We start from the raw sequence: 27,471 nt of genomic DNA on the forward strand, positions 1-27,471 counted from the left end.
TCTGCCTCTATGACCCAAATACATCGCATTAGGCCTCACTTCCAACACTGGGGATAAAATTTCAACATGAAGTTTGGAGGGGACAAATATCCAAACCATAGCAGAGCTCATTCGTAATACACAAAAAGAATTCTCAACCCCCTTTGACTCCTCTACAAATCTCTCACTTCTGTAGCTTCTCAAGAGCCTCCCAAACACCAAAAATACCCCTCCATACCCAGCCAGGGCCAACTTTCCTTTCTCTCTTCTCATTCTTTGCCTTCTAGCTCTCTATTACGAAAATAAACTGAAGGCTTTTAGCTAAATCTTCTTCTCTTTCTTCTTATTTTTAGACTTCTCCCCCTTCTATCCATTTTCCAGATTTAAAGTTTTCCATCACAGTAGATCCAGCAACAGGTCTGGAAAATACAGAATTTTACTCAGAAGACTCTAATAGGAATATAAAATGAATGAACATATGGGAAGAACTCACACATGATTAAGTCATGGCACAGCCCTCTCATCAGTAAGACACAAGCTACCCTCGTAGAATGTGATGTCAAAGTTGGAGAATGGCCTAGCATAGCCATCACCATTTGTGTAGACCTTAAATGCTGAGGGCTGCCCCCTCCCAAAAGAACAGAGGTTAAGTGGATAAAAAAGAGTGATCAATAACTCCGAAAAATTGACCATGGCATAGTGATGTAGCTGATACTGGACAAAATTTGAATTATTGATCATGTACAGCATCTGTACATTTAAGGCATTAATTCTTCAGATACTGAAAGATTCTAAAAGGAATGAACAGGAATGTTAACCACAGGACTTATTGGAGACTGTAGGTTAGGCTGAGCCAGGAACAAAATACCTCTATGCATTAATAAACTTAATAAACCCACAGGGAATGTGGGAGATGCTTTCCACTCTTCCATGTAGCTGTTGAAGGGCTCATTACCTATGCACACAAACAAGAGAAAAATCAAAATTCCTCTCCCATAAAGCGATAATTCAAAGAAATTGTCTTATAAGTCAAGTACAAGGAACAACAAAATCACACTGGATTAACACAACAAAACTGATTTCTTGCTCATGCAAAGTTATTTGTAGATCCAGCAACCTTGGAGAACAGGTGTCCTCCAAGGCAATGTCTCAGCCTCCTAGGCTGCTGTGAACCTCTCTTTTCTCTGACTCAACATGCATCCATATGGCCACTAAGGGGAAAAGAGTACTGGAGCATTTCCATGCTGGACATACCCCTTTGCCTCTTGAGAGGCCGTCACCAGCATTCTTCACCCTGATTTTGGTTGCAGGAGGCAGATCTGTTTGGAATGCATAAATGAGCTATCTTGTCTTCTGGCTTCTCATTCGAGTTGACCAATAGGATGCACCAGCAAGAGATCCAAGGGCAGAAACTGGGTGAGTTTAGGGTGTTATTCCTCCACTCACTTCCTGTGAAATCACAGTGGCCTGGCTGCACCCCTCTACTGAGGACCAGTACTTGCTCACATACTGTCTGCCTCCCTATCTCTTCCACTCTCTGCATTCTTGTACTTGCTCCCTTCCCTTGCCTTTTCAAGCTTAGGTGCTGTAAGACCTCCCCAGAGTAAACCACCATCCTGCTGCTTTCTTAAAACATAGCCCACACCTTTGCAAACTTAAACTCCAGCCTAGTCCCTTTAGTAAACTCTTCCATTACTCAGATTTTAAATGATTTGCTCTGAAAGTGGCCCACATCACTTCCACTTGAAATCATCGACCAGAATTAGTTACATTCCTTGCTTAACTTTAACAGGAATGGGAAGTTTAATCCTCTCAATTACCCAAGAGAAAGGAGAACCAGATATTGGCGAAAACTAGAAGTCTACTGCTGAGACCTAGCAATAGACATAATGTGATTTACATGATAATTATAGAGAAGCAGGTCACTTTGTCACTTTCATCATTAGAAACAGCACATAACTCATTACAATCCCTTTTCAGTGTGCTTCCAAACAGTTGGAGCACTTCCAAAAGCAGTGATCAAATACAAAATTACCAAATCAATCCTCAAATTGGCAATCAGATTGAGATAACTGTTTCCTCTCAGGTTAAAGAAGATTAACCATTAGCTCTTTAGAAGAATAAGCAGGGCAGTCACAGACTTTATGCAATATTGATTGGATGTATCCTCACATACAAATGCCATAGAGTAGCTCTCAGGGAGCTATTACACAACTGTCTCAGGAGAGGCAGAGATACCATGTTATACTTCAATACTTATATGATGATTGATTAAAACAACCAGAGGTAGGTGTAATACTAGCTACTGACCAGCCCAGAAATGACCAGGGCATGCAGAATAAGAATAGATTGGAGTCAGGAGCTGGATGTCTTTGGCCACATCTTTTAGTCTGGTTCCTTAAATATAAACTAAGGCAACTAGATCAAAGGTTTTTTATCTGTGATAAATGGATCTATCTCATGAGATCTGCTAAAATGTTACAAAATTGGAAATATATTTGCTTGTGTGGTTTTCTAATGGAAAATATTCACAGGTTTCATAAGACCTACAGAAATATCCTGTAACCCTCCCCCACCCCCACCAAAAGAGGTTAGAACCACAGGGCTGGATGATGTCACACACTGCTTCCAAATTCAACATTTTATAATTCTGTGGTCACTTCTGGTCAATATACTGGTCTGATGAAAAGACCATACAATATATTCTCATGAATCTATAACTTTCCTAGTATAGAGACAGCAGACAGGTAATGCTCAATAGAGGTAGGTAAATCTGAATCTGTATTTATTTTTCCTAATTTTTGAAAATGTCATCTGTAAAAGGTCAGAGAAACATCTGTTATAAATGATTCTTTCTGTTTTCTTTTTGTTATTTACCCCAAAATAAGGATTCCCTCACTTGCTTTACATTTCATATTTGTTTTACTCTCAGTGACTCTATGTAAAGTAAGAGGTATACAAGAGTTTCCTCCAAATGAGATTACATGACTATTCAACTTTGAAACAAGATCCTGAAATACCTATTTAAATAACCAGTAATTGTTATGCACAAAATCTTCTCCAAAGAACAAACTTTAAAATGGTTATTAGCAACTCTTAATGGACCAAATTTTCTAACTCAATGTCCTAAGGTACCTAAACCACCTGCTCTCAGCTTCATTGTCCTGTTGCTTTAATTAACCATAGGTTCAGTTTAACTTGCATTCTAATTGGGTCCTTGACTAATTGTGCATTAAATACTTGGTAGCACAATACAGATAAGTAACTATCAACTTTCATTTGAACATAGAAAGCAATCTGGGAAGGCTTAGGATGTCATTAGACTGTAGTTGATGGTTTCCCGTGAAAACAAAGGAGAAGGAAAAGATTAAAATGACTCAAAAGCATGATCAATACCCACAGGCATACATCAGAGATCAGAAATCTTTAAAATAAAGTTTTGTGTTAAGTTAGATACACTATCCATTCTGGCATTTTCAAAGTGTATTTAGGGTGAGGCTGAATTCAACTCCAGGATTCAGGAGAGGTTGAATGTGCAGATTCTTATAAGAACTTGTGAGTATATGTCCTGGTATTCACTGTCTTGTCAGCCAATGTTAGCTTTTGGCAATGGCAGAAAATAACTGAGTCCTCTGTACTCCAGGATGCATGTAGCTCTAATGAAAACTTGTTTCTTCTTTACATGCTCTTCTTTCCACTCTGGCTTTCCTAACACCTAAATGTCTGATATCCCTCTTTCTCCAACAATTACTTAAATATTGGTGCTATCTGGTCGTCTAGCCTGAGGCCCCTCACATTGTTTTTATGCATGAACGAAGAACTCCCACTTACAAATTCTTAGCAAAGATATCATTTTTTTAATACTTTAAGTTTTAGGGTACATGTGCACAATGTGCAGGTTTGTTACATATGTATACATGTGCCATGTTGGTGTGCTGCACCCATTAACTCGTCATTTAACATTAGGTATATCTCCTAATGCTATCCCTCCCCCTCCCCCCACCCCACAATAGGCCCCAGTGTGTGATGTTCCCCTTCCTGTGGCCATGTGTTCTCATTGCTCAATTCCCACCTATGAGTGAGAACATGTGGTGTTTGGTTTTTTCTCCTTGTGATAGTTTGCTGAGACTGATGGTTTCCAGCTTCATCCATGTCCCTACAAAGGACATGAACTCATCCTTTTTTATGGCTGCATAGTATTCCATGGTATATATGTGCCACATTTTCTTAATCCAGTCTATCATTGTTGGACATTTGGGTTGGTTCCAGGTCTTTGCTATTGTGAATAGTGCCGCAATAAACATATGTGTGCATGTGTCTTTATAGCAGCATGATTTATAATCCTTTGGGTATATACCCAGTAATGGGATGGCTGGGTCAAATGGTATTTCTAGTTCTAGATCCCTGAGGAATCGCCACACTGACTTCCACAATGGTTGAACTAGTTTACAGTCCCACCAACAGTGTAAAAGTGTTCCTATTTCTCCACATCCTCTCCAGCACCGGTTGTTTCCTGACATTTTAATGCTCGCCATTCTAACTGGTTTGAGATGGTATCTCATTGTAGTTTTGATTTGCATTTCTCTGATGGCCAGTGATGATAAGCATTTTTTCATGTGTCTTTTGGCTGCATAAATGTCTTCTTTTGAGAAGCGTCTGTTCATATCCTTCGCCCACTTTTTGATGGGGTTGTTTTTTTCTTGTAAATTTGTTTGAGTTCATTGGAGATTCTGGATATTAGCCCTTTGTCAGATGAGTAGATTGCAAAAATTTTCTCCCATTCTGTAGGTTGCCTGTTCACTCTGATGGTGGTTTCTTTTGCTGTGCAGAAGCTCTTTAGTTTAATTAGATCCCATTTGTCAATTTTGGCTTTTGTTGCCATTGCTTTTGGTGTTTTAGACATGAAGTCCTTGCCCATGCCTATGTCCTGAATGGTATTGCCTAGGTTTTCTTCTAGGGTTTTTATGGTTTCAGGTCTAACATTTAAGTCTTTAATCCATCTTGAATTAATTTTTGTATAAGGTGTAAGGAAGGGATCCAGTTTCAGCTTTCTACATATGGCTAGCCAGTCTTCACAGCACCACTTATTAAATAGGGAATCGTTTCCCCATTTCTTGTTTTTGTCATGTTTGTCAAAGATCAGATGGTTGTAGATATGTGGCATTATTTCTGAGGGCTCTGTTCTGTTCCATTGGTCTATATATCTGTTTTGGTACCAGTACCATGCTGTTTTGGTCACTGTAGCCTTGTAGTATAGTTTGAAGTCAGGTAACGTGATGAACATCAATGTGAAAATCCTCAATAAAATACTGGCAAACCAAATCCAACAGCACATCAAAAAGCTTATCCACCATGATCAAGTGGGCTTCATCCCTGGGATGCAAGGCTGGTTCAATATACGCAAATCAATAAACGTAATCCAGCATATAAACAGAACCAAAAACCATATGATTATCTCAATAGATGCAGAGAAGGCCTTTGACAAAATTCAACAACCCTTCATGCTAAAAACTCTCAATAAATTAGGTAATGATGGGATGTATCTCAAAATAATAAGAGCTATCTATGACAAACCCACAGCCAATATCATACTGAATGGGCAAAAACTGGAAGCATTCCCTTTGAAAACTGGCACAAGACAGGGATGCCCTCTCTCACCACTCCTATTCAACATAGTCTTGGAAGTTCTGGCCAGGGCAATCAGGCAGGAGAAGGAAATATTCAATTAGGAAAAGAGGAAGTCAAATTGTCCCTGTTTGCAGATGACATGATTGTATACCTAGAAAACCCCATCGTCTTAGCCCAAAGTCTCCTTAAGCTGATAGGCAACTTCAGCAAAGTCTCAGGATACAAAATCAATGTGCAAAAATCACAAGCATTCTTATACACCAATAACAGAGAGCCAAATCACGAGTGAACTCCCATTCACAGTTGCTTCAAAGAGAATAAAATACTTAGAAATCCAACTTAGGAGGGATGCGAAGGACCTCTTCAAGGAGAACTACAAACCACTGCTCAATGAAATAAAAGAGGATACAAACAAATGGAAGAACATTCCATGCTCATGGGTAGGAAGAATTAACATCGTGAAAATGGCCATACTGCCCAAGGTAATTTATAGATTCAATGCCATCCCCATCAAGCTACCAATGACTTTCTTCACAGAATTGGAAAAAACTACTTTAAAGTTCATATGGAACCAAAAAAGAGCCCACATTGCCAAGTCAATCCTAAGCCAGAAGAACAAAGCTGGAGGCAAAGATATCATTTATAAAATCTTGTCTAACATAGTCTTCCTCTAATTTCCATTTTAGGTTTTAAAAATTTTTGATAAGACAAGGGATTAGTCAGATGGGTTAATTCCATAATTTATGGTTCATTAGCCCAATTCTGTATACCCTCAAAACTTTCAGCCTAAGAAGAGTCCTAGAGATCCTGCCTCAGACTGGGGATATAGCTTTGTTACCAGAAAAGAGTCCCGATCCAGACTCCGAGAGAGTAGTACTTGGATATTGCAAAAGAAAGAATTTAGGACGAGTTTATACAGTAAAGTGAAAGCAACTTTATTAAGAAAGTAAAGAAAGAAATAGGCCGGGCATGGTGGCTCACGCCTGTAATCCCAGCACTTTGGGAGTTTGAGGCAGGTGGATTGCCTGAGCTCAGGAGTTCGAGACCAGCCTGGGCAACATGGTGAAACCTGTCTCTACTAAAATACAAAAAATTAGCCAGGCGTGGCAGCGTGCACCTGTAATCCCAGCTACTCGGGAGGCTGAGGCGGGGGAACTGCTTGATCCCAGGAGGTGGAGCTTGCAGTGAGCCGAGATCGTGCCATGGCATTCCAGCCTGGGCGAAAAAGTGAGACTCCATCTCCAAAAAAAAAAAAAAAAAAAAAAAAAACAGAAAAACAGAAAGTAAAGGAATAAAGAATGGCTATTCCATTGACAGAGCAGCCCCGTAGACTGCTGGTTGTCCATTTTTATAGTTATTTCTTGATTACATGCTAAACAAGGGGTGAATTATTCATGAGTTTTCCAGAAAGGTGTGGGCAATTTCCCAGAACTGAGGGTTTCTCCTGATTTTAGACCACATAAGGTAACTTTCTGACATTGCTATGGCATGTGTACACTGTCATGGCACTGGTGGGAGTGTAGCAGTGAGGACAGTCAGAGGTGACTCTCATAGCCATCTTGGTTTTGGTGGGTTTTAGCCAGTTTCTTTACTGCAAGTTGCTTTATCAGCAATGTCTTTATGACCTGTGTTTTGTGCTCCTACCTCAGCCTGTGACTTAGAATGCCTAACCATCTGGGAATGCAGACCAGTAGATCTCAGCTTTATTCTACCCAGCCCCAATTTAAAATGGAGTTGCTCTGGTTCAAATGCCTCTGACAGTTTGGCAGCATCTAAATGACGTCAGTTTGGAAGTTTGTACCCCAAGAGTCTACAGGAGGGAGCATAAAGTAGTTCAAAGTGCCTGCTATAATCCTTTCCATGAGATCTAAGAGTAAAGCCTAAATTGCTGGCCTGTACCTTACGCGAGAGCCTTCAGGGAAGCATCAGAGTAAAACAAAAATTATCTGGAGATGACGAAGACTTATGGTTGTGGTCAATTTATTACTGTAATTAATATCAGAATGCAGGAGGATACAATTCCCATTAGAGTATAGAGAATAATTATTTCATAAGGGTTTGATCAATGTCTCCCGAGAGTAAGGCAAATCCCCAGAATCTTCTTATAAGAAATATACTTTCTGAAATACTCATATTCATATTCATAACCTTGTACCTCTACAAACTCAAGAGGAGGTTAAGCATCTCTTCTAATTTGACAACTTTTCCCATGGGGCTCTTGCAATACTGTTGGGCTAATTTAAGAAATACATAGCACATAAAACAAAATTATTTTTTATGTTTGTCTTTTCATACAGTAAGAAAGTAAATCTTTGTGATTGGCTGGGGGCCTTTGGGAAATTTCAAAGGTATTTTTCGGTGTAAAAGATATCATGACATTTTTATTTTATTTTTTCTAAATATAGGAGCTGATCTTTGCAAGGCAAAGTCAAATGGGTTGTCAGGAGATTTGGGGCACTTGATTTTGATTAGATCATAAGCACCTGAGAAACAACTGCATGGTGATCTGTTTAATCAATGTGACAAGGAAATATTTTGAAATAAACATAAAAGATAATATGCTCATAAAGAACCTTAGTTCTTCCACATGCGAGAAAATTTTGTACTCTGGATTTTTCTTCAACAATCAAGGACATAATAAAGTCAACATAAAGCACACACATAAAGCACAGAAAATGGTTCTGGTAGGCACAGGTTCTCTGCTCCCCAGATAGATTTCACAGAAGGTAAAGAATAATCTTTCATTCTGTAAATGAAGGCATTAATCATCAAACCAAGGAAATAAACCCATCAAAAATGAACCAACATTTAAGATTTTAATTTACTTTATGCCTTCTTTTCAGATTTAGTTATTAAAAACCAAGGCAAATAAAATTCATTTTCCAGGTCTCATATTTTACTGAGCTCTTTCATAGTGTGGAACAAATTGACTTTTATATTAGGATAAAACTACTCTCCTTTTTCTTACAAAACAAAGGCATATGCCCACCTGCCTTTCTCTGTCATGACCTCTAGTATAGTCTCAACCACAGATATTGATTACAGTTTCTCATCAAGGTGAATATTTCCTATTTCACAGAAAAATAGAGGGTATATGATTGAGAAGTGTCATTCTGCAGCATTTTAGCAGAATAGCACGGCTCACGAACACATTTAACACAGCTTTTGACAGTCACAGCCACCCCTTTTACATCTTCTTAAAGTGGCAAAAATGACATTTATTAACATGATATAGACTCTTCAGCATGTAGAATTATAAAACTTAAAATCATGCTTAGACATCAAGATTTCAGTATTCTGCATTACTTACACAATGTCTAGATATCTAAGAATTACCCATTAATTAGCTTAAATTAATATTAGTTCAAGACTTTAAATTACCTAAAGACCTTGGAAATTACATTTAAACTAGCACGCTGAAAAACATAATTACCATTGATAGAAAAGTTTGTTAGAAAAATGATTCAATTTAGTTGAACACAAATTACTTTTCTCATAATCTTTAAAACTCTGTAGGAGTATTATTAGCTTATTTTATCTCAAAACCTATATAATTTTAGAAAGTTTAGGCTATTTTTTTCATGAGAAAAACAACCCAAGTAAAATAACATGTATACATATATACAGTTAATATCAATAATTTTGAAACCATGATTATTAAATAAATTGTTCCAGTTTGCCAAATATATATATTAAATATGTGAACCTAGATTCTTAAAAGTTTTCAATGTAGCAGTTTGTGTAAAAATAATTTTTAAAGTATAGCACATTTTTAAAAGTCTAGCACTTTTAAAGTATTAGAAATTTGATTTTACTACTTTAAAGAAACTCTAAGAATATTTGATTTACTTAGGTATGTATTCATCTCTATAAGCAATTAGAACAAAGCTCTTTGAACTGAAGAACCATAACAACCTAATTTATTAATATCTCCTGGAAATAGGGAAGAAATCATACCAGTCCAATGAGGGATTATGGCCTTTGTCAATTATGTATACACAAACACACAAACATGAAAACATATACAGAATTTACAGCTTCAGTTCTACAGCAACTGCCCCAGGTCAAAATAAACATAGACACATATGAACTCCGTGGTACAGATTTCAAAGAGCTGTTCTCCTTCCCAGAAATTTTTAATTGGTTGGAGCTCAAAATAGACAAACAAAATCTAAAAGAACCCAACAAAGAACTGTGTCTCTCACCCAGCAGAGAAGAGACCATTATTGTCCACCCATAGAGATCAACAAATTGAAGATAATAGAACCATATTTCCAATCCTTGCTGCCTCCAAGGAGGAATAAATTAGTATCCGTGTGAGCAAGAAACAAAAACAAAACACAAAATTGGGGAAAAGGAAGAAAATAAAGAGAATATCAAGGTTAAACTTCTACAGCCACTTGGAACTTAAGACTGAGAGCCAAGAAAAGACTCCCCCAGGCTTCGGCAGCCCATGCGGTGCACTTGTCCCGTAATAGTTGTCAGGTAAATCCTGTCATCTCCCTGGGGCTTCTAAACTAATATAGAATAATTTTCAAATGGTAAAATTATGACTGTCATACAAATATAAAATAAACAGGGGTGAACAGTTTTATTTTCCTCATCAATTCATGAAAGAACGCTGATATTTAAGCATTTATGCCCAGAACATGCAGCTGGAATGGTGAACCATATAATTTTGCACAGCTTCCTTAGTCATAGCTATTGGAACTGTAGAAGTCAAAGCAGATGGTGGTGACTCCATTATTTAATCTGGTTCACAAAACGTCGTATCTGTCACATGCTCTTTGTAACATCTAAGGTAATTACAAACATTTATTATTTAAAATTTGATTTTTATAATTGTCAAAATATATTCAAAATTTAGTTGGCTAAATTGGTTGAATGATCAAACTGGACAACCATCATTGTACCAGGAGGCTGAAACCATGGGCTCAGTCTCTCCCACTGACACTGACCAACTTTGCACTCAACACTCTGGAAATCCAGCATCTCATTCATAAAATGTAAAGGTCAGCACGCACACTCTTTGAGGGCCTTTCCAGCTCCAAAGTCGATGGCAATGTTGTCAATGAAAGATCAGCAGGTCAGTGCATTATACCCAGGGTGCTTGTACAGTTAAAAAGTTTCTGGCCCCCTTCCCAGATACACCAAATAGAATTTGGGTGGAATCCAGGAATCTGCATTTTAAATAATATCCATATTATTCTTATACAAACTAAAGTTTGAAAATCATTAGTATACGGATGTTTTTCCCCTGAACAAAAACCAGTTATGACTGAAAAATAGTTATTGAGTTTTTCTGGTAAGTGGTACACTACTCAGTGCCTTACGGTAAAGGTGATCTACATTAAAAGTTGTCTAAAATGATGTTTGAAAAGGAACCAGGTTGTCAGGTTGTCACTATTTTTAAAGTGGTGGTTTATTATGGTACATGGTTCATTACACCAACTATAAGATTTTGAGTATCTGCTTAGTTCACCAGTGAACAGCTGTGAACCAATGTGTAGTTTCTTTTACCCATTCCTCTTGCTTTTCGCTTTCTTCTTTCTTAGAAGTGGTTTAGAGAAAACAAATAAAACCAAAAGCTGGTTCTTTGAAAAGTTCAATAAACTTGGTAAATCTTTCACTACACTAACCAACAAAATGAGAGACAAGACACAAATTACCAATATCAGAACTTAAAGTGGGGTCATAACTACCAGTCCTATGCTTAGTAAAAGGCTAATTAAAAATACCAGCAATAATGTTTTACCCACAAATCTGATAACTTGGTAAGACAGACCAATTCCTTGAAAAACACAAATAATCAAAATTCATATGAGGAGAAGTAATTTGAATAAGCCTGTGTTATTAAAGAAATTAAATCAACAAGTAATAACCTTACAAAACAGAAAGGACCTGGCTCAGCTGGAATTACTGGTGAATTCTACCAAACATTTAAAGAAGAACTAATACCAATTTTTACAATGCCTTCCAAGAAGATAGAAGTAGAGAGAATATTTCCCAACTTAATAAGAGGCCAGCATTGCCCTAATATCAAAACCATGCAAAGACATTATAAGACAGGAAATCTGTAGACGAACATTTATCATGTACACAGACTTAAAAACCCTCAACAGAATATTAGCAAATAAAATACAACCAAGTGTAAGAAGAATTGTATACAACTAAGTGGGAAATATTACAGGTATGCAAGGCTGTTTCAACATTCAGACATCAATCATTGTGGTCCACCATGTCAACAGGCTAAATAAGAAAAATCATATAATCATATCAATGGATGTAGAAAAACCATTTGACAGGATCTAACACCCAGTCATGATGAAAATCCTCAGTACACAAAAAAGATAAAGGAAGCTTCTCAACTTGATTTAAAGCCATCCCAAGATGTCAGTAGCTAACATCATACTTACTTGTGAGAAACGGAATGCTTTCCTCTTAAGATCAGGAAAAAAGTAAGATATTGTCTCTCACTATTTCTACACAACACTATTTCTACAAAACATTCTAGAAATCCTAAGTAATGCAATATGACAAGCAAGGGTTATACAGATTGGAAAGAAAGAAAACTATCTTTGTCTACCGCCATACCAGCCTGAACGCACCCGATCTTGTCTGATCTCCGAAGCTAAGCAGGGTTGGGCCTGGTTAGTACTTGGATGGGAGAAAACTGTCTTCATTCACAAATGATATGATTATCTATGCAGAAAACCCCCTAAGAATCCATAAAATAACTCTTGGAGCTAATAAGAGAATAACAAGGTCATAGGATATAAGGTTAATACACAAAAAATAATTGCTTTTATCTTATAAATGGTTGCTCTTTCATTGTGGAAAAATGTTCACCCAAATAAATGGGCCTTGCCACTCTGAGAAGGTTGTGACCCAACTGAGGAGAAAATACATCTTCCTCTGAGAATTAATAAGCCTCTGCAAGGAATAGCAAAACATATTTTTTCTTTTTATTACTTTATCTTTTTCATTTTTTATTTTCCTTGGAGCTGAACAGGAGGGAAGCTAGATAAGAATTAAAGGTCAAATAGCCTAACTAGAGGAAGGTCTTGATGGTTATACTTCAAGTCCCAGAAAAAAAAAAAAAGTACAGTTAGATGATAGAAAATGGAGATTTATGGTTGCTTTACACAAATAATAAAATAAAAGACTTAAATCTTTACTCCACTTGAAAACTCCAGAAGGATAGAAGAAATTGCATTAGTCTTTTGCAAAAATATTTTGATAACTTTTTCTTACCTATGTGTTCCATTTGTCATTTTCTCTAAACTACACCTGCCCCACCTTGAAATGTTTTTATCTAGGCTTTGAATGCCTTTGCTCAGTTATCCAGCAGGCTATGATCCTCTGCGTCTGCTCTCTGCCGATGTGTGAGTGCATCAAATGCAAGGGTTGCAAGAGTAATTATGACTCCGTTACTGCACAGCTCCGTAATCATGACAATAAAACCTGGTAAAAATGCTCAGACCACATTTTAGCCTGGTTCCAGACAGTTTTCATTTCTGAAGCTCACTTTTCTTGGCTTTCTGTGTAGCTCCACTGAAAAGTTTTCCAAACCTTTGAAGTCTGGCAAAATTCCCAAACCCCAGGACTCCTCAGGAGAGATGCAGCAGTGGAAGCTGAGCTGACTGCCTTTAGGCTGGGTCATGGCGTCCCCACGAGCCTTGCACCACCCACCATCACTTCCTTGTCACTTCAGAGCCCTCAACAAGACAAAAGGGCTCACCAAAAAAACACCTCCTCTTTATTACAAGAACATGGCAACTTTTTTCCAGCCTCACACTGGTAATAATAAAAGAATATGCTGTCTAAAGTTTTTCTGTTTTTACCTAGGAGATGGAAGCCGCTAAGGGTAGGTCATTAGCCTATCCTGTAAGCTTTTCACTCTTCCACCTCCACATACAACCGCCCCTAAAATAAAAGACCCCTATGTAGCAAAATACCTGCTCAAAGGAATTTCTGCAAATAAAGGCACAAAACAGGATATTGTACCTTTTTATATTTTTGGTGAGAGTCAAGGGACCCCAGTCTCGGATTATTAAAATTACTAAACGTGGTTCATATCACCAAGTTCAAAGGGGGTAAAAAGGATTAAGCTTCACAGCATTCCACACGAAAATGTATCACTGGTAATGTGTCTTTTCCAAACACAACAAAGATGCCACGTGGGTTACTACATGGAGAAGTGTTCAAGTATTGCGTGTCACAATATAGACCCGGTAAATTGTCTTCGGAACTTTCACTTTTCCAATGGGTTTCTGTGTGAAAATCTGCAGTGATCTGAATCTTTTCCCTTGACTCCTGGTGTTTAAAAGATAGCAGAAAAGCTGCTCAGAAATCTAGACTTGACACCTGCTAGCTAGAATTCAAAAAGGAAAGAGTGGCAAAGTTCACACCACTTGAGAAGATCTCTTTCAGAAATAGCCTTGTGGCAATGGAGAGCAATTTGCAATTTGTAAGAGTTCCTTGCCTCTAAACTTACTTAGGAAATTATTCCACTGGGATGAGATTTGCCTAAATTGGAAACAGAAAGAATTCTCTTTGGAAAATTCCTATCAAAAAGAAAGGAAAAACCATGTCTCATTGCCATTTCCCCATAGGATTCTTTTCTACAAACACACACCAAGATAACATATATAAGACTCCTAGAAGCCCATTCAGAGAAAGAAATATATACAAAATTGCAAAAACAGAAGATAATTACTGAAAGGACAAGCATAAATTAACTTTTTGCTTTTCCTAAAATAACATCTATATTGAAACTTTGTTTACGCTTAACCTTCGGAGAATTAGTTTTGAAGGATTTTTAATTAAACTGAAGAAGTAGAATCAAGAAAGTTGCAAAAAAAGGGGAAGCTGTTAGAAATATTATGTATGGCCAGGCACGGTGGCTCACGCCTGTAATCCCAACACTTTGGGAGGCCGAGGTGGGTGGATCACAAGGTCAAGAGATCGAGACCATCCTGGTCAATATGGTAAAACTCCATCTCTCCCAAAAATACAAAAATTAGCTGGGCATAGTGGTGCGCGCCTGTAGTCCCAGCTACTCAGGAGGCTGAGGCAGGAGAATTGCTTGAACCTGGGAGGCAGGGGTTGCAGTGAGCCGAGATTGCACCCACTGCACTCCAGCTTGGGTGACAGAGTGAGACTCCATCTCAAAAAAAGAAGAAAAGAAAAATTATGTATGAGAGAAAACAGCAATGCTAGAATTTGTTCTGTGACTCCATGAATGGGAACAAGGAAACATACCACAGGAAGTTATTGTCTACAAATGAACCAGATGTGCAGCAACATCTGAAAACCTGCTCTGCCGTGGGGCACTGTAGGAAGAAATGCAAAAGCGAGAATCGGAAGAACAAAGGAATGAGAGGGTAGAGCCAAGTGCCGCAACCCAGCATCCAACCAAGAATTAGAGACATCAAAACCCCGGGATGGGGCCTTAGACTCTGCCAGGAATAAAGAAGTGGGAAATAAACGTAAAACAGGCCATTTTCAAATGAATTGCTGTGTGCTCCTAACCAATCCAACAGAGCATCGTTTAGCTAGTAAAACAATATGGAAAATAAAAGTTAAGGTTTGTAGAAATTCAGAAAGGAAAATAATGCAAGAATCTAATTACTTCCCAATTTAGGGAGGATAAAGGAGAAGACACAAAAGATTGAAGTGAAAATTGAAATCACCTCCTATGCTTTTATCCTTCCTAGATTTCAATGGGCTTGCTATTCAAAAATAAATTAAAAGGTTGTGTGTTTAACAGTCAGACTACAGAAAGACAGACTATTTGAAATTTATAGGAGACAAACTTGTGTTTTAAAAAATAAAAGGAAAAACTCACAATTGTTTTTCCCTAATTCTGGGAAAGGTTATATCACTTCTGCATCTGAAATTTTCAAAAAGTGTATCAATATGGCACTTACTTTTCTACCACCCTATGTAGCTTCGGATGGTGTCCGACACATCTGTAACACTCAGTTCTATAAAAACTTCTAAGAGCACTTTTAAATGTTAGCACTTTTAAGATTGAATTACCCTGGGAGTATTGAGGCTTTCAGTATTCAAATAATTTCTGGCTAGCACTTTCGAGCTCTTCCCAACATCTTATTAAATACCTATAGAAACCAGCTATAAGACTGAAATTCACATTTTCAGCAAACTAAGACTCACAGTCAGTCAGCTTACAGCTCGGATCTAGGAGGAATTTCTACCAGAAAATGACAAATCTGAGAAGAATTAGAATGTGTTCACTAACAAGTAGGTCCCTTACACATAGAAGCATGTATGTAAACATTGTCACCCTTAAAGACAGGAAAACATCAGCTCATTCACACTCTGTCCTATAGCAGAGAAGCATTTTGGATGGAAAACAATTTCTCCAGATATATCAAACAAGAGAACATGGCACAGGATGCAGCAATTTCAGTTCTAGAAGCCATGTCTAAAGAAAGAGCCAGAGATTTTGACCAAGGTTTATGCATAAAATTATTTATGGCACCTGTTTAAAACCAAATGAGGAAATTACAAACCACTTGAACCACCACTAGCAAGGGAAGAGTTAAATAAATCATCACACAGCCAATGAGACTACTTACATAAACTATGAAAAAAAAAACATGAAAATATGCTCAAAATACAACATCAAGTGATAAAAAGTAGAGTACAAATTTAGGATATAAAATGTATTTATAGTATGAACCCAGTTATGTTAAAATCACACATATATACACACACACAAACACACACATCTAGAAAAATCCTGGAATTCAATAAATGAGTTAGTAGTGTTTGTCTCTAGGAGGCAGAAACAAAACAACATTAAAATTTCTCTACACTGAGCAGATGGCTCTTCTATAATAATAAAAATAGCACAAATATTGTTATTTAAATAAAAAACATCAAGTACTCATTGTGAGGCTTAGAACAACATTGAACTTTTACTATCACTTATTCTTGTCTTAAGAGAGACAAATTAATTGCTTATTCCTGAACCTCAGATAATAACATACGCCCCCTGGGTTGGGATGGGATTCAGTGAAATAATTTAATCCAAATAATATATTTTAAGTGCCAAGTACAACTCTAGCACAAATTAGGTATGAATAAATGCTGGTCAAATCTGTATACATACATTGGAAGTAGTCAGTGATCTGTTAAAAAAAAAAAAAAAATCCACGAAACTTCATTCCAGATGAGCAATTCAATTGCTGCTTCTCCACAGGCATGGGAAGCTCACACCCACACAGCTGATCTTTAGCGCCCGCCACCATCTGGAAGATGCCTTCCAGTGCAGTTTGGGACTCTCCCCTTGATGGATACCAGATGGCACAGAAAGTCCTAAAGACATGCTTCATACTGGTGGCAGAAACACAGGCAAGACACGCAGAGATGAAAATAATGGAAGACCTAATGCAAGAATAAACAACCCAGTACCTCATTCTATAGCAAGTTCTCACATCAGTGTCCCTGGAATAAATTTAGAGCACATTGTTAAAACTGTGTTTTCATGTCCCACAAGGACATAGACTAGATTACCCGAAGACAAAAGCATCAATGTGTCAAATGTGCATATAGGTGGCCTAAGGCAATGAGAAACAGGTTTTCATTTCACTTTATTAACATTTTATCTGAATTGCATTTCTCTTTGTCTGGTGCTCTGTGATCATACTGGGCTGAGTTATTCACAGCCAGGATGCTACTTGGCCTTCCAGATTTATTCTTCATTATCTCCAAATAAAATAATTAAATTGTATGCAGGAATACAGCACAAAGCCAAAGATCTTGTAATGCATTTTTAAAAGTAAATCATCATCCATGCAGAGAAGCAATACAATGGAATATTTAAATTTTGCCAGTGAAAACCTCCAACAAACCTAGATAATCCTGAATCTGTAGGTGTTTCATATTTTTAATGCAGAAAGATGTTAAATAAATGTTTACAAATGCTTACTTTACATTCAAAATCAGTTTCTATGTGAAGCCAAAACATGTAGGAAAGAGGGGTCTAAAATATTTTCAACAATTTGAAGCTGGCTAAGGATCGAGACTAAAACAGACTTCAGGCCCTTTACAGGGAAACAAAACAAAAATGCTGGAAGAAGGTAGCAGGCAGAGTGATCAATACAGAATGGTGGTGAAGCAGGATTTTCTACATGCATTCCTGCCTGGGGCAGTTCTGAGTACCCCAAAGGATCCCAGAGGTCACCTGGGTTGGATGGGTCTCATAACCCCTTATAAGGCAATGATCACGGATCAGTATCTACCCTTCAGCTTTTGTCCCCAGTACACATCTGTCAACTGAATACAAGGTAAGGGAGGTGTTCCGAATGTGGGCCAAACTGTGCACTGTGGTGGTTGATGTGTCTTTCTCTGTGCAGGCCTGAGTTTCCATTCCTGGGCAACCCCATACAGTGGAGGACTGACTCAGACTAATGGCCAGCCTCTGAACTACATGACTGTGGCAGAGGTTAAAGCATACAGAGAGGGAGGGAGGTGTGACTCAGTTATGAACCTGTCATAGCCAGGAGCTCACAGAATCCTCTCTTGGTTTCCTCCACCGCCCTGGCTGCTCCTCACTTCCTCATTGATCACTGATGCTGGCATGCCTTGGGCTCCATCCTATGCTCTCTTCTCTCCCATCCATGTACTCTTCTTTCATGAGTCTAAACAACACCTACACATGGATGGAGCCCAAATCCATCTCTCCAGCCATGGCCTCTCCAGAGCTTCAGGGAGTGCATCTGACTGCCTACCCAATGGATCCACTGACATTTCTGGAAGACACCTGTGATTTAACATAAAGCCTATCATTTCCTCCTCCAAATTTGTTCCTTTCATCGTTCTTCCCATCTTGGCAAATGGCATGCCCTCCCCCGCAATCCCACGCATCATCCAGGCCCCAAATCTAGGATGCATCCTTCATTTCTCTCTCTACATCGGTGCTCATATGCAAACCATATCCTGACCCCACCTGCTCCTTGCCAGCTCTCCTACTTCCTGACTTGTCTGAGCTGTCCAGATCTCTTGTTCACACAGTGAGCCTCGAAGCTGGACCCACACTGCCAACTGTTGGATCCTGGCTCTGCCACTTACTCACTGAGTGAAATCTATGTGGCTCAGTTTTCTCATCAGTAAAACAGGGAAAATAATATTCCTGATCTCCTAGGGTCATTGAAGGGCTTCATCAAAGTAAGGCTGGCACCCAGCAAGCACTGCCTCACTGGGTCTTGATCCTCAGCAGGCCTCCTGACCCGTAACCACAGTCTGTTTCCTATGTGACAGCCAGGGTCACCCATTCAAAACCAGATCAGGTGGGGCGTGGTGTCTCACGCCTGTACTCCCAGCACGTTGGGAGGCCAAGGGTGGTGGATCACTTGAGGTCAGGAGTTTGAGCCTGGCCAACATGGTGAAACCCTGTCTGTACTAAAACTACAAAAATTGGCTGGCATGGTGGCGCACACCTGTAGTCCCAGATACTTGGGAAGCTGAGACAGGAGAATTGCTTGAATCCAGGAGGCAGAGGTTGCAGTGAGCTGAGATCGTGCCACAGTACTCCAGCCTGGGCCACAGAGTGAGACTCCTTCTCAAAAAAAAAAAAAAAAAAAAAGCCAGATTACATCACTCCTTCACTTAGAACCCTGTACTGGATTCCCTTTTTAATTTGAATCAAGCCCCCACACTCCTTCCTGAGGCCGACAGGCATGATCTCTCTCCTGCCCCCACCCTAACTGCATCTGCTGTCAGGAGCCTCCTTGTCCATTACCCATCCAGCACGCCATCTGTCCATCCTTACGTTCCCCACACATGCCAACACATCCCTCTCTGGAGACTGTGCACTCTCTCTGTCTGGAATGTTCTACCCGAAGTCTGCACATGGCTGGCATCTTCCTGTCCTTCAGGTCTCAGCCCAGGTTCACCAGCTAAAAGACACCTGCCTTGGGTCCCAGACACTCTCTCACATATTTGCTCTGTTTCATTGTATTCACAAAATCCCTCATTTCCTTCTCTCCTCCCTAAAGCCTCTCAGTTTTGAATCCCATGTCATCAAATTGTATCACCCATTGACCTTCATGAAACTGTCAACTCACACTCAACATGTCTAGCAAGTTTGACTTCCTAGGTCAGCGCTGCTTTCCCATGACCACTCCTATTCTATCCTTGGTCACCCCACGGCCTCCTGGTTCCTTAAACACTTCTCCTCCACCAGTCTCAGCCACTGCATCTTTCCTCCTCCTTCGCCTCCTTGCTGACCTCCATCCCCTCCTTCTCCAACTCCCATTCCTTGAACAGTCACTACTGCTTTCTTTGGCCAGTGCCCTCAAAACTCTTGGCACTCATACTTTGTCATACTTGCTTGGCAAATCAGCTACCCTGAAATCCAGCTCTCTACCAACTGAATGTAGCAGAGAAAACATGTTGACTAATTGCTTCTTTTTTAAAGAAACTATTTTTATGGGTACGTAATAGGTGTATATCTTTATGGGGTGCATAAGATATTTTGATATAGGCATACAATGCATAATAAGCACATCAAGGTAAATAGGGTATCCATCAACTCAAACATCATCTTTTCTTTGTATTACAAATGATACAATCCTCCTTTGGTTATTTCAAAATATACAATAAATTATTGTTGACTGTAGTCACCCTGTTGTATTATCAAATGCTAGATCTTATTCATTCTATCTAATTATATTTTTGTACCCATTAACTAGCTCCACTTCCCACGCCCTCATCACTACCCTTTCCAGTCTCTGGTAACAATCATTCTACTCTCTGTTTCCATGACTTCAGTTGTTTTAATTTTTAGCTCTCATAAATAAGTGAGAACTTATTTGTCTTTCTGTGCCTGGTTTATTTCACTTAACATAATGACCTCTAGTTCCATTTATGTTGTTGCAAATGACAGGATCTCATTCTTTTTTATGGCTGAATAGTACACCATTGCACATATGTACCATGTTTTCTTTATCAATCTGTTGATGGAAACAGGTTGCTTGCAAATCTTGGCTATTGTGAACAATGCTGCAATAAACATGGAAGTGCAGATATCTCTTTTATATACTGATTTCTTTGGGGGTATATACCTAGCAGTGGGATTGCTGGATTATATAAAGGTTCTATTTATAGTCTAGTGAAGAACCTCCAAACTGTTCTCCAAATGGTTGTACTAATTTACACTCTCACTAACAATGTATGAGGGTTCCTTTTCTCCACATCTTTGCCAGAATTTGTTATTGCCTGTCTTTTGGATATAAGCCATTTTAACTGGAGTAAGATAATATCTCATTATAGTTTTGATTTGCAGTTCTCTGATGGTCAGCGATGTTGACCCCCTTTTCATACACCTGTTTATCACTTGTATGTCTTCTTTTGAGAAATATCTATTTGGATATTTTGCCCATTTTTGAACTGGATTGTTAGATTTTTTTTGTATAGAGTTGTTTGAGCTCCTTGTATATTCTGGTTACTAATCCCTTGTCAGATGGATAGTTTGCAAATATTTTCTCCCATTCTATGGATTATCTCTTCAGTTTCTTGATTCTTTCCTTGTCTGTGCAGAAGCTTTTTAACTTGATGTGATCCCCTTTGTCCATTTCTGCTTTGTTTGCCTGTGCTTGTGGAGTTTTACTCAAGAAATCTGTGCCCCAACTCCAATGTCCTGGAGAGTTTCCCCAATGTTTTATTTTAGTAATTTCATAGTTTGGGTATTAAATTTAAGTCTTTAATCCATTTTAGTTTGATTTTTTATATGGCAAGATGGGGTCTAGTATTGTTCTTCTTCAGATGGATATTCAGTTTTCCCACACGTTTATTGAAGAGATTACCCTTTCACCAATGTATGTTCTTGGCACCTTTGTCCAAAACGAGGTCATTGTAAACGTATGGGTTTGTTTCCGGGTTCTCTATTCTGTTTAATTGGTCTATGTGTCTGTTTTTATGCCAGTACCATGCTGCCTTGGTTACTATAACTCTGCAATATAATTTGAAATCAAGTGAAGTAATTCTTCCAGTTTTGCTCCTTTTGCTCAGGATAACTGGCTATTTGGCTATTTTGGGTCTTTTGTGGTTCCATATAAATTTTAGGATTGTTTTTTCTATTTCTCTGAGAAATGTCATTGGTATTTTGATAGGGATGGCATTAAATCTATAGATTACTTTGGTTAGTATGGACATTTTAACAATATTGATTCTTCCAATCTGTAAATATGGAATATCTTTACACTTTTTGTGTGTCCTCTTCAATTTCTTGCATCAATTATAGAAATCTTTCACTTATTTTATTACATTAATTCCTAGGTATTTAATTTCATTTGTAGCTATTGTAAATGTGATTACTTTCTTGATTTCTTTTTTGGATTGTTCACTGTTGGCATATAGAAAAGGTACTCATTTTTGTATGTTGCTTTTGTATCCTGCAACTTTACTGCATTGGTTTCTCAGTTCTAATAGTTTTTTGGTGGACTCGTTAGGTTTTCCCAAATATAATAATATCTGCAAACAAGGATAATTTGGCTTCTTCCTTTCCAATTTGGTTTCCCTTTCTTTCTTTCTCTTGTCTGATTGCTCTAATTAGGACTTCTAGTACTATGTGGAATAACAGTGGTGAGAATGGGCATCCTTGTCATGTTGCAGATCAGAAAGGAAAGGCCTCCAGCTTTTCTCCATTCAGTGTGAAGCTAGCTGTGCATTTGTCGTATATGGCTTGCATTGTGTTGAGATATGTTCTTCTACATCCAATTTTTGAGGGTATTTATCATGAAGGGATGTTTAATTTTATAAACTGTTTTTTCAGCATCAGTTGAAATGATCACATGGTTTTTATTCTTCATTCCGTTGATATGATGTATCACATTGATTGCCAGTGTGAATCAATCTTTGCCAGATCTTTGCCAGATTTTGGCAAAGTTTTTTCAGCATCAGTTGAAATGATCACGTGGTTTTTATTCTTCATTCTGTTGATATGATGTATCACACTGATTGATTTGCATATGTTAAACCATCCTCGCATCCCTGGGATAAATCATCCTTGATTATGATGAATTATCTTGTTAATGTGTTGTTGAATTTGATTTGCTAATATTTTGCTAAGGGTTTTGCATCAATTTTCATGGGAATATTGGTCTGTAGGTTTATTTTTCTGATGTGTTTTTATCTGGTTTTGGTATCAGGGTAAAAGTGGCCTTATAGAATGAGTTTGAAAGTATTCTTTCCTCCTCTATTTTTCAGAATAGTCTGAGTAGTATTGGTATGAGTTATTTAAATGTTTGTTAATATTCTGCAGTGAAACCATCAGGTCCAGGGCTTTTCTTTGCTGGGAGACTTTTTATTATGGCTCCTATCTTGTTATTTGTTATTAGTCTGTTCAGGTTTTGAATTTCTTCATGGTACAATCTTAGTAGATTGTATGTGTCCAGCAATGTATCTGTTTCTAGGTTTTCCCACTTATTGGCATATAGTTGCTCACAGTAGCCTCTAATGATCACTTGAATTTCTGAAGTGTCAGTTGTAATGTCTCATTTTTCATCTCTGGTTTTATTTATTTGGGTCTTCTCTTTTTTTCTTCACCTGGCTAAAAGTTTGTCAATTTTGTTTATCTTTTCAAAAAACAACTTTTAATTTTGTTTATCTTTTTTATTGTTCTATTTATTTCAACTTCATTTATTTCTGCTCTGATCTTTATTATTTCTTTTATTCTACTAATTTTGAGTTCTATTTGCCCTTGCTTTTCTAGTTTTTAAGATGCACCATTAGGTTGTTTATTTGAAGTTTTTCTTCTTTCCTGATGTAGGCACTTACAGCTATAAATTTTCCCTCTTAGTACTGTTTTTGCTATATCCCATAGGTTTTGGTATGTTATATTGCCATTATGATTTGTTTCAAGACATTTTTCAATTTCCTTCTTAATTTCTTCATTGACACACTGGCCATTCTGGAGCATATTGTTTAATATCCATGTGTTTGTATAGTTTCCAAAGTTTCTCTTGTTATTGATTTGTAGCATTATGTCATTGTGGTCAGATAAGATGCTTGATATCATTTCAATTTTTTTAATGTTTTAAGACTTGTTTTGTGATCTTATATGTGGTCTATCCTTGAGAATGATCTTTGCGCTGAGGAGAAGGATGTGTATTCTGCAGCTGTTGGATAAAATGTTGGGTAAATGTCTACTAGGTTCATTTGGTCTATAGTGTAGATTAAGTGCAATGTTTCTTTGTTGATTTTGTCTGGAAGATCTAATGCTAAAAGACAGGTGTTGAAGTCTCCAGCTATGATTGTACTGGGGCCTCTCTCTCTCTTTAGTTCTAATAATATTTGCTTTATATAGCTGGGTGTTCCAGTGTTGGGTGCATATGTATTTAAAATTGTTATATACTCTTATGAATTGACCCCTTTATTGTTATATGATATCCTTTGGGTCTTCTTACAGTTTTTGTCTTAAAGTCTATTTTGTCTGATATAAGTATAGCTACTTCTGCTCTTTTTTGGTTTCTACTTGCATGGAATATCTTTTTCCATCCCTTTATTTTCACTCTATGTGTTCTTTATAAACGAAGTGTTTTCCTTGTAGACAGTAGGGCATTGGGTATTGTGTTTTTCATCCATTCAGCCACTCTGTGCGTTTTGATTAGAGTTTAGTCCATTTACTAATGTCACCATGTACCAATGTTATTATTGATAAGTAAGAATATACTCCTGCCACTTTGTTATTTTTCTGGTTGTCTTGTGGTCTTCTTTTCCTTCTTTCCTTCCTTCATTTCTTTTTTTTAGTGAAGGTGACTTTGTCTGGTGGTGTGATTTAATTTCTTGATTTTCATTTTTTGTGTGTGTATCTGTCATATGTTTTTTGATTTGAGGTTACCATGAGGCTTGCAAATACTATCTTAGAACCAACTATTTTAAGCTAATAACAACACTGCATAAACAAACAAGCAAACAATCAAAAAGTAATAAAAACGCGACACTTTAACTTCATCCTCTCTCTTTTTAACTTTTTTTTGTTCTAGTTACACTTATTGTATGTAACGTCTATTTCTTGAAAACTGTTTGTAGCAATTTATTTTGATGGGTTAATCTTGTAGTCTTTATATTTAAGATATGAGTAGTTTACACACCACAATTACACTATTACAATATTCTGTTTTTCTGTGTATTTACTAATAGCAGTGAGTTTTGTACCTTCAGATGATTTCTTATTGCTCATTAACATCCTTTTCTTTCAGACTGAAGAACTCCCTTTGGCATTTCTCACAGGACAGGTCTGGTGTTGATGAAATCCCTCAGCTTTTATCTGTCTGGGAAAGTCTTTCTTTCTCTTTCATGCTTGAAGAATATTTTCACTGGATATATTATTCTAGGATATAAGATTTTTCCTTCAGCACTTTAAATATGTCATGCCACTCTCTCCTGGCTTGTATGATTTCCACTAGAAAGTCAGCTGCCAAATGTATTAGAGCTGTATTAAATATTATTTATTTTCTCCTGCTGCTTTAGGATACTTTCTTTACCCTTGACTTTTGAGTGCTTGATTATTAAATGTCTTGATGTAGTCTTCTTTGGGTTAAATCTGCTTGATGTTCTATAGCCTTCTTGTACTTGAATGTTGATATATTTCTGTACATTTGCAAAATTTTCTGTTATTACCCTGTTGAACAAAACTTTCTACCCCTATCTCTTTTTCCACCTCCTCTTTAAGACCAATAACTCCTAGATTTGCCTTTGGAGGTTATTTTCTAAATCTTTCAGGCATGCTGCATTCTTTCTTACTCTGCTTTCTTTTGTCTTCTCTGACTGTGTATTTTCAAATAGCCTGTCTTCAAGTTCACCTAATTGTTTCTTCCATTTGATCAAGTCTACTGTTAAGAGACTCAGGCATCCTTCGGATGTCAATTGCAATTTTCAACTCCAGAATTTCTGCTTGATTCTTTGTAATTATTTCAGTCTCTTTGTTAGGTTTATCCGATGGAATTCTGAATTCCTCTGCTGTGTTATCTTGAGTTTCATTGAGTTTCCTCAAAACAGCTATTTTGAATTCTCTGTCTGAAAGATCACATAATCTGTTTCTCCATGATTGATCACTGATAACCTTATTAAGTTCGTTTAGTGAGATCATGTTTTCCTGGAAGGTCTTGATGTTTGTGGATGTTTGTCAATGTCTGGGCATTCAAGAGCTCGGCATTTATTGTAGTCCTGACAACCCGCATTTGTTCGTACTCATTGTTCTTGGGAAGGCTTTCCAGAGATTTGAAGGCACTTGGGTGTTATGATCTAAGCTTTTGGTCATGTAGCCATATCTGCATTAGGGGGCACCCCAAGCCTAATAACGTTGTGGTTCTTGCAGACTCATAGAGGTACCGCCTTTGTGGTCTTGGATAAGATCCAGAATAATTCTCTGGATTACCAGGCAGAGACTCTTGTTCTTTTCCCTAACTTCCTCCAGACAAAGTCTCTCTCTGTGCTGAGCTGCCTGAAGCTGGGAAAGGTGACACAGGCACCTCTGTGGCCACCACCAGTGGGAGTGTGCTGGGTCAGACCTGAGGCCACCACAGTGCTTGGTCTCACCTAGGACTGGTGTAACCACTGCCCAGCTACCGCCAATATTCACTCAAGGCCCTAGGGCTCTACAATCAGCAGCTGCAAAAGCAAGCTTAGGCTTCTGTCCTTCCCTTTAGGGTGGCAAGATCACCTCAGTCTCAGGCAGGTCCAGAGATGTCATTCAGGAGCCAGGGCCTGGAGTCAGAAACCTTAGGATTCTACTCAGTACTCTGTTCTACCATGGCTGAGCTGGCACCTAAACCAAAAGACAAAGTCTTTCCCACTCCTGCCCTCCCCTTTCTGCACACAAAGGACTCTCCCTGTGGCCACCGCCATCCCAGCCCTGTGGTGAATATTGCCTGGCTACTGCCAATGTTCACTCAAGGCTAAGGGCTCTTTAGTCAGCTTGTGGTGAATGCTGTCAGGCCTGGGACTCTTCCTTCAGGACAGTGGGCTCCTTGCTGGCCCAGGGCAGTCCAGAAATGCTGTCTGAGAGCCAACTTCTGGAACTGGGGACCCTGAGATCCTACTTGGTGCTCCATCCCACTGTGGCTGAGCTGGTGGTACCTGAGGTGCAAGACAATGTCTCCTTTACTCTTCACTCTCCTTTTTCAAGCAGGAGTCCCTTCCATAGACATCACACCTGGAAATGTGCTGAGTCATATCTGAAGCCAGGATGTTTCTGAGTCTCACCCAGGGCCCACAGTGAGTACTGTCTGGGGGCTGCTGTTGATTATTCAGGGCTCAAGGGCTCTCTCTCTCTAGTCAGCAGGTGATGAATCCTGCCAGGACTGGGTTCTTCCCTTCAAGGCAGTGGGTTCCCTTCTGGCCCAGGGTATATCTAGAAATTTTGCCCAGAATCCAGGGCCTGGAATGGGGGCCTCAGGACTCTGTTGGGTGCCCCATCCTACTGTGGCTGAGCTGATATCCAAGTTGCAAGACAAAGTCCTCTTTACTCTTCCCTCTCCTCACCTCAAGAAAAAAATAAATAAAAAGGAATCTCTCCCAGAGGTTTGAGCTGAGCTGCCTGGAGTTGGGGTAGGGAGGGGTGGCACAAGCACTCCCTTGGCTGCCCCAGCTGGTGTCTCCCTAGGTTGCATGCTTCCCAAGTTCACTGACTCTGAGCCCTGTACTTGCCCAGGATTTGCAGTTCTGGTGACCCAGACTGCCTTTCAGGTTGATTCAGAACCCCAGAACACTTTAGCCCATGGTGGCAAGGCTTGTTGGAACTCAGGTTCTCACCACTGGGGTAGGTGATTCCCCTCTGGCTAGGGCTGGTCTAACTGCTCCCTCTGTGGACACAGGCTGAGTTCTGCCCAG

General features: G+C 38.6%; 1 protein-coding gene across 1 annotated transcript in view; it reads right to left on the minus strand.

The window, feature by feature from the left end:
- Nucleotides 1-27,471, minus strand: part of TAS2R1 (taste 2 receptor member 1) — a 276,485-nt gene that overhangs the window by 121,565 nt on the left and 127,449 nt on the right. The window contains exon 5 of the transcript XR_008955561.1: nt 16,748-16,971. The gene's annotated coding sequence lies outside the window, so the exon portion shown is untranslated. The remainder of the gene's footprint in view (nt 1-16,747; nt 16,972-27,471) is intronic.

Source organism: Pan paniscus, chromosome 4 (genome assembly GCF_029289425.2).
Source record: "Pan paniscus chromosome 4, NHGRI_mPanPan1-v2.0_pri, whole genome shotgun sequence".
NCBI lineage: Eukaryota > Metazoa > Chordata > Mammalia > Primates > Hominidae > Pan > Pan paniscus.